The sequence below is a fragment of the Ailuropoda melanoleuca genome, chromosome 2 (assembly GCF_002007445.2).
Source record: "Ailuropoda melanoleuca isolate Jingjing chromosome 2, ASM200744v2, whole genome shotgun sequence".
NCBI lineage: Eukaryota > Metazoa > Chordata > Mammalia > Carnivora > Ursidae > Ailuropoda > Ailuropoda melanoleuca.
This window is the reverse complement of record NC_048219.1, coordinates 62,704,481-62,720,624: the sequence shown is the minus strand read 5'-3', so window position 1 is coordinate 62,720,624 and position 16,144 is coordinate 62,704,481. Positions and strand designations below refer to the sequence as shown.

General features: G+C 37.9%; 1 protein-coding gene across 11 annotated transcripts in view; it reads left to right on the top strand.

Annotated features, from left to right (window-relative positions):
• Positions 1 to 16,144, top strand: part of EVI5 (ecotropic viral integration site 5) — a 201,917-nt gene that overhangs the window by 19,075 nt on the left and 166,698 nt on the right. The window contains exons 2-3 of one of the 11 annotated variants that reach the window (XM_034653903.1): positions 2,103 to 2,176; positions 6,063 to 6,111. The exons of 8 other annotated variants lie outside the window; for them this stretch is intronic. The gene's annotated coding sequence lies outside the window, so the exon portion shown is untranslated. The remainder of the gene's footprint in view (positions 1 to 2,102; positions 2,177 to 6,062; positions 6,112 to 16,144) is intronic. 2 more of the 11 variants (XM_034653904.1, XM_034653902.1) reach the window with 2 other exon arrangements.

Below are 16,144 nucleotides of genomic sequence, written 5' to 3'. Positions count from 1 at the left end.
TGACTATAAATACAGATTTGCACCTATTAAACCATAAATTCATATTATTGGAACATTAAATATAAAACAGTAGCAACAAACTGACATTTTATATTTAGAAGATTTTTTTGAAAAAAACTTAAGTCTGGTAAATAGGTTAGTTGGAGTTGGTAGCCTTGGTAAAATTCCATTTTCCTCCAGTATAGGCATGGAGTTGTGATGTGGTGGTCATTGGTTTCTATTCTCTGTTCATTTTCTTCTTTTTTCTTTAGAAACTATTGCTATAGTTTACAAAGGGGGAAGGTTTCCTTTTGTGCATAATGTTAAAGTCAGGAAAATGTCAAATGTTTCTCCAGATCTGTCCTACAGATCTGTCCAGTTAATATAAAAATTATAAAAGAGGTTTTTACTGATATTTTTGAGACTTTTTATACTAGTATTACATGGATTGAAGAAAGATTACAAACAGCCTGTAATAGGCTATTTACAAAGGAGGTAGGAATTTTCATGTGATATGTTGACAATTTCATTTCAAATATAATTTCCATCTCCGTATTTTAATTAACTTCTTAAATTGGTAATCAGATTGGTTTTGGGCAGGCCCTGTTCTGTCAAAATCGTCAGGCTCATGACGTGTTCGGATGTACTATTTTCTTTTACTTTTTTTTTTTAAAAGATTTTATTTATTTCACAGAGACAGCCAGTGAGTGAGGGAACACAAGCAGGGGGAGTGGGAGAGGAAGAAGCAGGCTCCTAGCAGAGGAGCCTGATGTGGGGCTCGATCCCAGAACGCGGGGATCACGCCCTGAACCGAAGGCAGATGCTTAACGACCGCGCCACCCAGGCACCCCTATTTTCTTTTACTTTTATGTTCTACAGTTAGTTTTAGCTCACCTTCCTATCAATGATTTACACTCAACAAGATGATTTTGTTTTGAGGCCAAATGGTTAGTATCCTAGATCCATCATTTTTTAGCTAATGGATCTTGGACAAGTTGTTTAACCTCCACAAACATCAGTAAAACCTATATTAGGGTTATTGTGAGGATTGAATAAGGTAATGGATGTAAATCTTGTCACAGTGCTTGGTACATAGTAAAGTATGTAGTAGATCATGGTGGTGGCAGCAGTAGTAAATAGTATATCATTGTATACAAATTTTGCTTTTTCAAAATTTAGCTCTAGAGGTAGGAGGGATTAGAGAGAGATGGAAATGCGCTGTATGCCTACAGAAAATAAATTAACTTGGAAATTTGTCATGTAGACATTTAAAGGAAGGAGACTTGTCAGCAGTGTTGCTCTTATTTCCTGTTTTTTTCCCTTTCACTGTAGTATCTGTTCTATTTTTGATTCCTGTTGAAGCCAGTGCTCTATATCTTCCCTTCTTCCATCTCTCTTTGACAGCTGCTAACTTACATAAATGAAGGACATAGTTTGATATTCTTTGTGGATATTTACAGGCTGTGTTTTAAAATCCATGCTCTATATTTATTGATAATACCCAAAACGCGCAAGACATTGCTATTTAAAATATTTATTCCCATGTTTAAAGAATTGGAACAATACTTTTTTAATGACATGATCTGATTTTTATTTTTCTTGAGGATTTTATTTTAGGGATGCCTGGGTGGCTCAGTTGGTTAAGCATCTGCTTTCAGCTCAGGTCACGATCCTAGGGTCATGGGATTAAGTCCTGCATTGGGCTCCTTGCTCAGTGGGGAGCCTGCTTCTCTCTCTGCCTGCTGCTCCCTATGCTTGTGCTCTCTTTCTCTGACAAATAAATAAAATCTTCAGAAAATAGAGATTTTATTTTATTTATTTTAGAGAAAGAGAAGGCAAACTGGGAGAGGGGCAGAGGGAAGGGGAGAGAGAATCCAAGCAAACTCTGCACTGAGCATGGAGCCCGACAAAGGGCTTGATCCGAGGACCCCTAGATCATGACCTGAGCCAAAATCACAAGTTGGACACTTAACTGACGGAGCCACCCAGGCACCCCTGGAACAATACTTTCTTACAACCTGCTTAAAAGATTGAAGATGTATATTACATTTTTACCAGCCTTAAATCCTACTGGAACAAGGTTGAGTATAAGTAACTTTTTTTCTTTTCACACATTTATTCAGTTGAATATCAAGTTTTTCATGGGCTCAGAATTTCCAGAACTTTGAAGAATGAAGAGAAGTAACAATGTGTACAGGTAAAAGTTAATTTTTTTTATGTTTACATTGACATAGACTATTTTGATATTTGAACAAACATTTTAGAATGTACTTCTAAGTTGGATACATTGCTGTTATTGTGGAAGCAAATTAAGAAAAGACCTCCCTGGGTCCATTTGGCATTACAAACACTTACACAAAAACCTACTAAAAAAGCATGGTGCTAGAAGTTGATAAGCTCTGGGAATTATAATCCTGTATAAGCAGAGTTGTAGTTTAAGTAATGATCCCAGAAATACAATATCCTGTCATTCACCTACCTGCCAGTTTCCCTGTGAATTTATGGGCTCTTGTGAAACTTATGGTGAAACTTGAGATGCTTGAAATAATCAATTTCAGACTAGCAGTATAAATTAAAAAATAAGATGTAGGTGGAAGAGCTTGGATATCTATAGAATTGTCCTTTTCTTTGGTCAGACAGATTTTAATTTTGATGTATTTTCTCTTCCCCCCACATCTTACCACCACATTAATGAAAGCCAATTTACAGCAGCTCTTTTTACCTAGTATATCATATCCAATGATCAAGAAAAATTACAAGACATGCTAAAAGACAAAAAGCACAGTTTGAAGAGCTAGAGCAAGCATCAGATTGAGACTTAGGTATGGTAGGGATATTGGAATTATCAGACCAAGAAATAATTTAAAATAACTATGATAATGCTAAGGGCTCTAAATGGATAAAGTGGACAGCATATAAGAAAAGATGGGCAATGTTAGAAGAGAGAAATTCTAAGAAAGAACCAAAAAGAAATGCTAGAGATCAAAGACATTATAGTATTGTAACAGAAAAACATTGTAACCATTTGGTGGACTTAATAGTAGACTGGACTACGAATGGCTGAGAAAAGAATCTCTGAGCATGAGGATATCAATAGAAATTGCTAAAACTGGAAAGGAAAGAAAAAAAGATGGAAAAAACAGAGCAGAATAGTTAGTAACTGTGGGACAACTACAAAAGGTTTAACATATGCATAATGACACAAAGCCTATTAGTGTTGAATATTTCATGTAATTTATTGGATACTGCAGTGAAGGTGAAAAACCAAATAGTTGTATGGGTATTGAATGGTTTTAAGTTTATCAGTTGTTGTTACTTACTGTCATGACTGTGCATATGACGGGCAGCTGTGGCTCACTGCCACTGTCCAGCCTCACAAGAGCATTTGTACCATGAGTTGGTAGATCAAATTTTAAAATTAAGAATACAGTTTCTACTGAATGTGTATCACTTTCACACCATCAGAAAGTTGAAAAATTTGTAAATCAAGCCATTGTAAGTCAGGGACTGTTTGTATAGTAGAGTTACAGGAAAAAAAATGTTAACACACAAAGTGAACTGATTTTCTATGTAAATAGGAACGAACAAGTGGGATTTGAAATTAAAAACACAATACCTCTTACAGTAACATCTCAAAAAACGAAATGCTTATATATAAATCTAATGAAATCTGTTCGAGGTCTGACATAAATCTAATGAAATAGGTACAAGGCCTGTGTGAGGAGAACTGTGAAACTCTGGTGAATGAAATCAAAGAACTACCACATAAATGGAGAGATATTCCGTGTTTATAGATAGGAATACTCAGTTTATAAAAAAGTCAGTTCTTTCCAACTGTGTAGATTCAATACAGTCCTAGTCAAAATCCCAGCAGATTATTTTGTGGCTATTAACAAACCGATTCTAAAATTTATATGGAGAGGCAGAAGACCCAGAATAGTCAACACAGTTTTGAAGGAAAAGAAAGGTGGAAGACTGATACTACTTGACTTCAAGATATATTCTTAAGCTACAGTAATCAAGACAATAGGATATTGGTGAAAGAATAGACAAATGGATCAATGGAACAGAGTAGAAAGCCCAGAAATAGACCCATATAAATAGAGTCAACTGATTTTCAACAAAGGAGCAAAGGCATTACAATGGATAAAAGACTGTCTTTTCAACAAATGGTGCTGGAGCAATTAGGCTTCCACATGCACAAAAATGAATCTAGGCATAGACTTTACGTACTTCACAAAAATTAATTCAAATTGGATCCAACTCAAAAATGTAAAATGCATAACTGTAAAACTCCTAGGAAATAACAGTAGAAAGTCTAGGTGACCTTAGGTTGGTGATGATTATTAGATGCAACATCAAAGACATGATCCATAAAAGAATTGATACCTGGACTTCATTAAAATTAGAAATTTCCCTCAAGCTACAGACTGGAAGAAAATATTTTCAGAAGACATATCTGATAGCATACTGTTATCCAAAATATTCAGAGAACTTTTAAAACTCAACATTGAGAACACGATTTAAAAATAGACCAAAGATCTTAACAGATACCTCACCAAAGAAGATCTACAGATGGCAAATAAGCACATGAAAAGATGCTCTACATAATGTGTCATAAGGGAAATTCTGATGAGAACAATGATGAAATACTACTACACTCCTAATGGAATGAATGGCCAAAATCTAGAACACTGAAAACACCAAATGCTGGTAAGGATGTAGAGCCACAGGAATTCTCATTCATTATTGGTGGAAATGCAAAATGCTACACCCAGTTTGGAATACAGCTTGGCAATTTCTTGTAAAACTAAATTCAGAACTCATGCTTCTTGGTATTTACCTAAAGGATTTGAAAAACTATGTCCACACAAAAACCTACATTATTCCTAATTGCTAAAACTTGAACTCAACCAAGATATCTTTCAGTAGTTGAATGGATAAATAAACTGGTACATCAAGACAATGGAATACTATTAATTGCTAAGACAGAATGAGCCATCAAGCCGTGAAAAGACATGGAGGATACTTAAATTCCCCATTCCTTCCTTCCTTCCTTCATGGTTTTGTGGGTTTTTTTTTTTTTTTGTTTGTTTTTAGTAGTCTGTACACCCAGCATGGAGCCCAGTGTAGGGCTTGAACTCACAACCCTGAGATCAGGAGTCAGATGCTTAACTGAGCCACCCAGGCCCCCCTTAGATGCTTATTTCTGAGTGAAAGAAGCCAGTCTGAAAAGGTTACACACAAGGTGATTTCCAATTATTTGACATTCTGAAAAAGGCGAAACTATGAAGACGGTGAAAAGATCAGTGGTTGCCAGGAGTTGAGGGGAGGGGAGGCAGAGCACAGAAGGATTTTTAGGGCACTACAGCTACTCTGTGTGGTACTGTGATGATGAATACTTGTCATTACACATTTGTCCAAAACTATCAGATGTACAACACCAAGAGTGTACCCAAATGTAAATGATGGACTTTCGGTGATAATGGTGTGTCATTAGTTTCATCAGTGGTAGCAAATATTCTATCTGGTGGTATATGTTGGTATTGGAGGCTATGTATGTGTGAGGACAAGGGGTTTTTGGGAATTTTCCGTACCTTTTCAGTTTTGCTGTGAACCTAAAACTATTCTAAAAAATAGTCTATTTAACACAAACCCAAAACAACCATAGAAGTTACAGAAGGATAGGCTTACCTCATTTTATTGTGCTTTGCTTCATTGTGCTTGCAGTACTGTTTTTAACAAATTGAAGGCTTGTGGTAACCCTGGCTAAGCAAGTCTGTTGGCACCATTTTTCCAGCAGCATTTGCTTATTACTTCATGTATCTGTCACATTTTGGTGATTGTCACAATATTTCAAACCTTTTCACTATTATTATGTTTGTCATGGTGATCAGTGATTACAACTCGCTGAAAGTTCAGATGATAGTGAGCATTTTTTAGCAATAAAATATTTTTAAATTAGGCATGTGCATTGTTTTTTCAGACATGCTTTTATACACTTAATAGACTACAGTTACAGTGTAAACAACTTTTATATGCACTGGGAAATCAAAAAATTCATTTGATTCTCTTTATTGCAGCATTCACTTTATTGCAGTGGTCTGGAACTGAACCCACAGTATCTCTAAGGTATGCCTATGGAGGATAGTAAAAATTTTTGAGAATGGAGGTCTTTAAAGCACAAAAGGAAAGTTTTCTCTCTCTGCTTTTATTTCCCTTGCTAAATTTTCACTCCCTTGAGATAGTTGTAAATAGTTTGATATATAGCGTATCAAAAAATGGAATTATACTGCATATCCTTTTCTTCACCAATAACTGATTGGTTCCATCATATTGGGAATTTCATTTTTTTATGGCTGCATTCTTTTTTTTTTTTTAAGGTTTTATTTATTTATTTGACAGAGATAGGACAGCCAGTGAGAGAGGAACACAGGCAGGGGTAGCAGGAGAGGAAGAAGCAGGCTCCTAGCGGAGGAGCCTGATGTGGGGCTCGATCTCAGGACTCTGGGATCACGCCCTGAGCCGAAGGCAGACGCTTAACGACTGAGCCCCCCAGGCGCCCCTAATGGCTGCATTCTGTTTTATGATGGTGTCATAACTTATTTGCTCATTCTTTGATGGGCATTGGGATTATCACCAGTTGTTTGCTGTTAGAAATAGTTCTGTGATTAATTTTAGTATATACATCCTTATTTACTTGGGCAAGTAATACTTTCAGAAAGATTCCCGAGTCAATTTATGTACATGTAAATTTTGTTATATATATTTCCAAATAGTCCTTCAAAACAGCTCTACTAATGTATGTGCTCACAGTAGTGTGTTTAAAAATACTTATTTACTTTATGCAGAGCATTGATTTTTTTTAATCATGAAATATTTCAAACTTAGAAGGTATAAAGAAGTGTAATAAATGCCTCTATTCCTATCACCCACCTTAACAAATAAAACATTACAAATGCACTTGTAACCATAGTGCCCCCTCTCCTTCCAAACATAACATTTTTACACTCGTGAATATGTATGTATTTATAAACAATACAACATATAGCCGTAATATGTTACATAAGGTAGTTAGCGTGGTTCCTGATAACCCTACCTCCTGAGCCAAAGGCAGACGCTTAACCGCTGTGCCACCCAGGCGCCCCTCATGTATTACTTTTGACTTCCCAAAAACTTAACTACAGATAGCCTACTGTTGACTGGAAGCCTTACCAATAACATAAACAGTTGATTAACATATTTTGTTTGTTACATATATTATATGCTACATAAAGTAAGCTGCAGAAAAGATATTAAGAAAGTCATAAGGAAGAGAAAATACATTTATAGTACTGTATTGTAAAAAGTCTATATAAAGTGCACCCACACAGTTCAAACCTGAGTCATTCAAGGGTCAACTATAAATGGATTTTTGACCACACAGGTAGTGGGAGGGTTGGCACCCCTTACCCCTGTGTTGCTCAAGGGTCAACTGTATATACTTTTCTGTGGTGTTTGTCATATTGTATTGCAGTTGTTTCCCTGTTTGTCTCCTCACATTCCATTAGTGGTGAGCTACTTGAGGATAGGATGAGATAGGAACTGTGTGTCTTACTCATCATCCCACTAAATGCCTGGCCCTGTACTTAACCCTTACTAAGTATTTGTTGAGTGAAATTGATTGAGTTGTATTGGAAGTAAAGAACTTAGAGCCAATATTAAATCCCTGAAGCTGAGGTAGCCAGATTTTGAGTCATTGTCAGATAGTATGTAAAGACCACCTTGTTTCTTCTGAAGAGTAGCCATGGTCAACTTCTGAACTACTACTGTTACTTTGGCTATAGGAGTTTGGCACTGATTTTTATATTTGGCTGCTTTTTTTTTTTTTTTTAAAGAGATGGGGAGAGAGGGTGAGGGAGGGACAGAGGGAGAAGGAGAGAGAATCTTAAGCATGCTCCATGCAGAGCCCCATATACAGCTCGTTATCACAATCCTGAGATCACGATCTGAGTCAAAATCAAGAGTCTGTCCCTTAGCCAGCTGAGGCACCGAGGCACTCCGAAATTTGACTTCTACTTTACTGTTGTTCTTTGGACCTTGGGTTAGAGAATGTTATCTGTAGATTTTAATTTTAGACTCCTAGGCATATTAATTGAAGATAAATGTTTTCATTTTTCAAAATATGAAAGAATTATAAAAGACCTATAGCCCTTTTAATTGAGGACTTTGCTGGTGTAAGTACAGGAGGCATTACTTACCCACATCCTAATGGTTTATTTTTATTTTTGAATTATGGAAAGATAATATATTACCAGCAAAAGGTCATTATATCTAGTTTTAGAATATCTGGTTTGAGTCTTACTTTTAGTATTTATTAGTAAGTGTGAGCCTCTCCAAACTTGTTTTCTATTTGGAAAAATTCTTGATTCCGTTCCATCAACTCTAAGCACCCCCTGCCAAATGACAGAATGTGACTTTCTTCAGTCACAGAAATGGCACCACTGGTTGCTCAAGTCAGAGTAAATTACACTCATGATTTTTCTTTCTCCCTCATTCTCTACATTTACTTAATCAAAAAGTTAATTTGTTTCAACTTCCATAATATCTTGCATGCATCTATTTTCTTTGTCTCTCCTGCCTAAACTTTAATTATTTAGGGAATAGCCTAAACTTTAATTATTTCTCACCTAGCTTTCTATAACAGTCTTCTGCCTAGTCTCTCTACTTCTCTCATTCTCTGTGATTTGTTGTTTAAAAAGAGAGTACTCTTTAGAGAGAGAGCACACATAGGCAGGGGAAGCCGCAGGTAGAGGGAGAAGCAAGCTCCTTGCTCAGCAGGGAGCCTGATGCAGGGCTCAATCCCAGAACCCTGACCTGAGCTGAAGGCAGGTGCTTAACCAACTGAGCCATCCAGGTGTTGCAGAGTACTCTTTATAAAACAGAAAAGATCAAATTTTTCTTTGCATGTTTAAAACCCTCGTGACTTCCAGTTGTACTCCAAATAGATTCCAAATTCCTTTCTTGTAAGACCCTTAGTGATTGGGCATCCATTGATTTTTCATCTTTCTACACTTCCCTTTAAATTACTATGTGTTAGCCATAATGGTCTCCTCTTAGTTCCTCTCACCTGTGTTGTGCAATATGGAGGCCACTAGCCACATGTAACTATTGAACACTTGAACTGTTGCTAGTCTGAATTGAGATGTGCTATAAGTATAAAATATACACTGAATTTCAGACTTAGTATTAAAGAATATAAAATATTTCATTAAATATTATCTGTTGAAATAATGTTCTGGATATATTTGGGTTAAATAAAGATATAACTTCACTTTCTTTTTACTTTCTAAAGTATAGCTTCTAGAAAATTTAAAGTAACTAATGTGGTTTGCATTTGTGGTTCACCTCGGATTTGTATTGGACAGCCCTTCTCTAATCCACCAAGCTTTAAAATTCCTCATGGCCTTTGTACATGTCATCCCCCTACCCCCTTTTGTTTATTTATTTATTTTTATTTGTTTATTTTCTATATCATAAGAATTCTGTACTGTATTATTATTTTTTAAGATTTTATTTGTTTATTTGACAGAGAGAGAGACAGCCAGTGAGACAGGGAACACAAGCAGGGGGAGTGGGAGAGGAAGAAGCAGGCTTCCCAGCGGAGCAGGGAGCCCAATGCGGGACTCGATCCCAGAACTCTGGGATCACGCCCTGAGCCGAAGGCAGACGCTTAACAACTGAGCCACCCAGGCGCCCCTCTATACTGTATTCTTACAATAAAGCAAGCTACAGAAAAGAAAAAAAAATTTTTTTTAAGATTTCATTTATTTAGGGGCGCCTGGGTAGCGCAGTCGTTAAGCGTCTCTTCGGCTCAGGGCGTGATCCCGGTGTTCCGGGATCGAGCCGCACATCGGGCTCCTCCGCTGGGAGCCTGCTTCTTCCTCTCCCACTCCTCTGCTGTGCTCCCTCTCTCGCTGGCTGTCTCTCTGTCACAAAAATAAAAATAAAATCTTAAAAAAAAAAAAGATTTCATTTATTTATTTGACAGACAGCGAGAGAGGGAACATAAGCAGGGGCAGTGGGAGAGGGAGAAGCAGGCTTCCCACTGAGCAGGGAGACCAATGCAGGTCTTAGTGCCAGGACCGTGGGCTCATGACCTGAGCAGAAGGCAGACGCTTAAAGACTGAGCCACCCAGGTGCCCCATCCACCCCCCCCTTTTTTTTTTTTTTTTTTNTTTTTTTTTTTTTGCCTAGCTCTTTGCACAGCTGGCTGCTTCTTGCTCATCTTCCAGATCTTGAGTTGAATATTTCCTCTTGAGAAAGACAATCCTTAACCACTCTATTAAATTAAGTTATTGTTTGTTGCCCTTATATCATATATCTTTCTCTGCATTTGTTTGTTCAGTCTTTTACTTTTTTTTTTTTTTAAAGATTTTATTTATTTACTTGACAGAGATAGAGACAGCCAGCGAGAGAGGGAACACAAGCAGGGGGAGTGGGAGAGGAAGAAGCAGGCTCATAGCACAGGAGCCTGATGGTGGGGCTCGATCCCATAACGCCGGGATCACGCCCTGAGCCGAAGGCAGATGCCTAACTGCTGTGCCACCCAGGCGCCCCCAGTCTTTTACTTTTTAACTAGCTCCATGAGGAGAAAGAACATGTCTATTTTATGATATATGTTCATATGTATTCAGCACCCAGTAAAGTACTCTTTTGGTGTAGGTTCTGAATAAATAAATACTTGTCAAATGAGTAACATGGGACTGTCTTCTTCTCAGATCTGTTTTAAGGATCAACTATGTGAAACTATTTTATAAACTATAAAGGACTGTACCAATTTTATTTATATGCAGAAAAGCTGAAGAAGTTGGTTGTATACACCTGGAAATTAAGATTCAATTGGATGAAGCAAAAATCTGTGAATTTAGCCTGCATTTCAGGGTGTTCTTCAAACTTTGCATCCAATAGTTTGATACACTACTCATGTATTATATCACCTAGATTTTTGAGAGTTGTCATGTTTTGTAAATAATCTTTAAAAAACATTACCTCTATTCCTTCCCTTCAGGAGTTTTTTTCTATACTATACCTTTTTTCTTTGTAGGGATAGGTATTTTAAATAGTATCAGACCTCAGAAATAACAGGTGCTAAAATACTTGTAAATGAACCCCTGTTCCCTTCAGTTTGGGCAGTATATTTTTCTTGGCAATTCCTTAATGTGCCAAGGTTGTCAGAATATGGCTCATTATGCTGGTCAGTATTCAGGTATCTTTCTTGCTTAAGTTATGAGTGAAATTCGTTAAGAAATTACCTCTGTAGGAAGAATGCTTGTCACAAAGAGCAGTTTTGATAATTTTTTTTTTCCTTTCCGTAGTTACACAGCTGTGCATTTGTATATAAGAAGACAAAGGGTGAAGGCAACCCTCTTGGGTCCCCTACCTCTTCAGGAGCTTTGTACTATCACTTTACTGTCACTCAGTAAACTTTGCTTTGCTGTCTCCCCCGCCCCCCCAAAAAAGAAAACAAAGGGTGACTAACATACTTGGTAACATACTGATTATGAGACCATCAGTAACAGCAGAGGTCTGGAGGAGGAGTAGGAAGATAATTCTTTGTAAACTGTTAGAAATGGGGACAAGAAACAAGCAAGATTCCAAATATAATTTTGAAATGTATAGTTAATTTACATCTCTGATGAAGCTTAGGAGATTTGTTGGGAGCATGTGGATGGGCCTTTTTAGTAGTATTCATAGTGGTAGTAGTAATAGTAGTAGTAGCAGAGGCAGTAGAAGTAGTAGTAATGTAATAATGGCAAACATTAGAGTGCTATGCCAGGTAGTGTTCTAAGTGTCATAAAATGTTTAATTTTCATGAAAAGCATGGGGATTGATATGTCTTTTTTTTGTTTTTTAAGATTTTATTCATTTGAGAGAGAGAGTGAGCGAGAGCACACACAGGTGGGGTGCAGGGAGCAGAGGGCAAGGGAGAAGCAGATTCCTCAGGCAGGGGCTTTATCCCAGGACCCTGGGATCTTGATCTGAGCCAAGGTGGACACTTAACCCATTGAGCCACCCAGGCACCCCATTTGATATGCTTATTAATCCACTTTTTTCAGATGAGAGATTGAGGTTAAGTAAATTGCCTAACATCACACAACTAGTAAGTGGTAGAGATGACTAGAACCTGAATACAGAGTTCATATTGATCCAGCCTAGAATAAAAAAAAGTGGCCAAAGACATATTTGTGGAGGACAACATCTGATAAAGCATAGAAGGGACCCAGCAAAGAAGATTCCCGAGAAGTAGAAGGAAAACCCTAAGAACATGTTGTTATAAAAGCCAGAGGAAAAGAAAAAAAAGAAAAAATGATTGTAAGAAAATAACTGCATTTATTGAGTGCTAGGTATATGCCATGTACTTTGGGTACATTTTACTATTATCTCTATTTTACAAATAAGAAGCTAAGGCTTAATATCAGCAGTAAGTAGAGATGCTGGAGTTGAACCAGGTCTGTAATGTCAAACCCTGGTGCTCAGCCACTGAGGGGTCCTGCTTTGTAACAATATCAAGTGAGGCTGTGTGAGATGAGCACTTGTGGAAAGTAGTGATTAAATTGGGAGGGAACATAAAATCAGAAATCCAACCCTAGAAATATAATAGTTGAATAATAAGAATTTAAGAAAGAGAGGAAATCTAGGGAGTATATCATCAAAGAAATAAATTAGGAAAACTTCCCAGAACTGAAGGACGTGAGTTTCTAAGTTAAAAGAGCCCATCACAGGCCCCTCTCCCAGAAGGCAGACTGAAAAATCAAGAAGCCCACATCCCTAAGATCCCTATAAAACAAGAGTGCACGGCCTGGATCCTGGTCAATAATTTGGGCTCTGGACAACCCCGCAACCTCTCATCATCAGAATGACAAGAAGGAGAAGTCCCTCGACCCCCAGCAAAGAAAAGACAATGAGTCTGTGGCCTCTGCAACAGAACTAATGGATATGGATGTAACCAAATTATCAGAAATGGAATTCAGAGTAACAATGGTCAAGATGATGTGTAGACTTGAAAAAAGTATTAACGAAAATATAGAATCTCTAAGGGCGGAAATGAGAGCGAATCTGGCAGAAATTAAAAATTCTATGAGCCAAATGCAGTCAAAACTAGAGGCTCTGACGGCCAGGGTAAATGAGGCAGAGGAACGTATTAGCGAATTGCAGGATGGGGTCAGTAGAAGGAAAAGTGAAAATAGAAGCAGGACTTAAAAAAATCCATGCCCACGAATGTAGATTATGGGAGATTACTGACTCAATGAAACGATCCAGTGTCAGACTCATCAGCATCCCCGAGGGGGTGGAGAAAAACAGAGGTCTAGAAGAGATATTTGAAACAATTGTAGCTGAAAACTTCCCTAATCTAGTGAGGGAAACAAACATTCGTGTCCAAGAGGCAGAGAGGACCCCTCTCAAGCTCAACCACGACAAACCTACGCCACGTCACATCATAGTGCAATTCGCATATTAGATCCAAGGATACAGTATTGAAAGCGGCCAGGGCAAAGAAATTTCTCACGTACCAAGGCAAAGGTATCAGAATTACGTCAGACCTGTCTACAGAGACCTGGAATGAGAGAAAGGCTTGGGGGGGCATTTTTAAAGCTCTTTCAGAGAAAAACATGCAGCCAAGGATCCTTTATCCAGCAAAGCTGTCATTCAGAATTGATGGAGAAATAAAGACGTTCCAAAATCGCCAATCATTAACCAATTTCGTAACCACGAAACCAGCCCTACAGGAGATATTAAGGGGGGCTCTATAAAGGTAAAAAGGCCCCAAGAGTGATACAGAGCAGCAAGTCACAACCGATACAAAGACTTTAAAGAGAAATGGCATCATTAAAATCATATCTGTCAATAATCTCTATCAATCTAAATGGCTTAAACTCTCCCATAAAACGCCACAGGGTTGCAGATTGGATAAAAAGACATGACCCATCCATTTGCTGTCTACAAGAGACTCATTTTGAACCCAAAGATGCATTCAGACTTAGAGTAAGGGGATGGAGTACCATCTTCCACGCAAATGGACCTCAAAAGAAAGCTGGAGTAGCAATTCTCATATCAGATAGACTGGATTTTAAACTAGAGGCCATAGAGAGAGATACAGAAGGGCACTATATTATTCTTAAAGGAAGTATTCAACAAGTGGATATGACAATTATTAATATATATGCCCCCAACAGGGGAGCAGCAAGATACACAAGCCAACTCTTAACCAAAATAAAGAGACATATAGATAAGAACACAGTAATAGTAGGGGACCTCAACACCCCACTATCAGAAATAGACAGAACACCCTGGCAAAAACTAAGCAAAGAATCAAAGGCTTTGAATGCCATACTCGACGAGTTGGACCTCATAGATATATATAGAACACTACACCCCAGAACCAAAGAATACTCATTCTATTCAAATGCCCATGGAACATTCTCAAGAATAGATCATGCTCTGGGACACAAAACAGGTCTCAGCCAATACCAAAAGATTGAAATTATCCCCTGCATATTCTCAGACCACAACGCTCTGAAATTGGAACTCAACCACAAGGAAAAACCTGGAAGAAACTCAAACACTTGGAGGCTAAGAACCATCCTGCTCAAGAATGACTCGATAAACCAGGAAATCAAAAAACAAATTAAACAATTTATGGAGACCAACGAGAATGAATACACAACGGTCCAAAACCTATGGGATACTGCAAAGGCAGTCCTAAGGGGGAAATACATAGCCATCCAAGCCTCACTCAAAAGAATAGAAAAATCTAAAATGCAGTTTCTATATTCTCACCTCAAGAAACTGGAACAGCAACAGAGGGACAGGCCTAACCCACTGACAAGGAAGGAGTTGACCAAGATTAGAGCAGAAATNGGATACAAAATCAATGCCCAGAAATCAGTTGCATTTCTATACACGAATAACGAGACTGAAGAAAGAGAAATTAGGGAATCCATCCCATTTACAATAACACCAAAAACCATGCGTTACCTTGGAATTAACTTAACCAGAGACGTAAAGGACCTATATGCTAGAAACTATAGATCACTTTTGAAAGATATTGAGGAAGACATAAAAAGATGGAAAAATATTCCATGCTCATGGATTGGAAGAATTAACATAGTTAAAATGTCCATACTACCCAGAGCAATCTACACTTTCAATGCTATCCCGATCAAAATACCGAGGACATTTTTCAAAGAACTGGAACAAATAGTCCTTAAATTTGTATGGAACCAGAACAGGCTCCGAATTGCCAAGGAACTGTTGAAAAGGAAAAACTAAGCTGGGGGCATCACAGTGCTGTACTACAACGCTGTGATCACCAAGACAGCATGGTACTGGCACAAAAACAGACACATAGACCAATGGAACAGAACAGAGAACCCAGAAATGGACCCTCGGCTCTTTGGGCAACTAATCTTTGATAAAGCAGGAAAAAACATCCGGTGGAAAAAAGACAGTCTCTTCAATAAATGGTGCTGGGAAAATTGGACAGCTACATGCAAAAGAATGAAACTTGACCACTCTCTCACACCATACACAAAAATAAACTCCAAATGGATGAAAGACCTCAATGTGAGACAGGAATCCATCAAAATTCTAGAGGAGAACATAGGCAACAACTTCTACGACATTGGCCAAAGCAACCTTTTTCATGACTCATCTCCAAAGGCAAGAGAAACAAAAGATAAAATGAACATGTGGGACTTCATCAAAATAAAAAGCTTCTGCACAGCCAAGGAAACAGTCAAAAAAACTAAGAGACAGCCCACGGAATGGGAGAATATATTTGCAAAGGACACCACAGATAAAGGACTGGTATCCAAGATCTACAAAGAACTTCTCAAACTCAATACACGAGAAACAAATAAACAAATCATAAAATGGGCAGAAGATATGAACAGACACTTTTCCAATGAAGACATACAAATGGCTAACAGACACATGAAAAAATGTTCAAAATCATTAGCCATNTGTTCAAAATCATTAGTCATCAGGGAAATTCAAATCAAAACCACGCTAAGATACCACCTTACGCCATTTAGAATGGCAAAAATCAAGAAGACAGGAAACAGCAATTGCTGGAGAGGATGTGGAGAAAGGGGATCCCTCCTACATTGTTGGTGGGAATGCA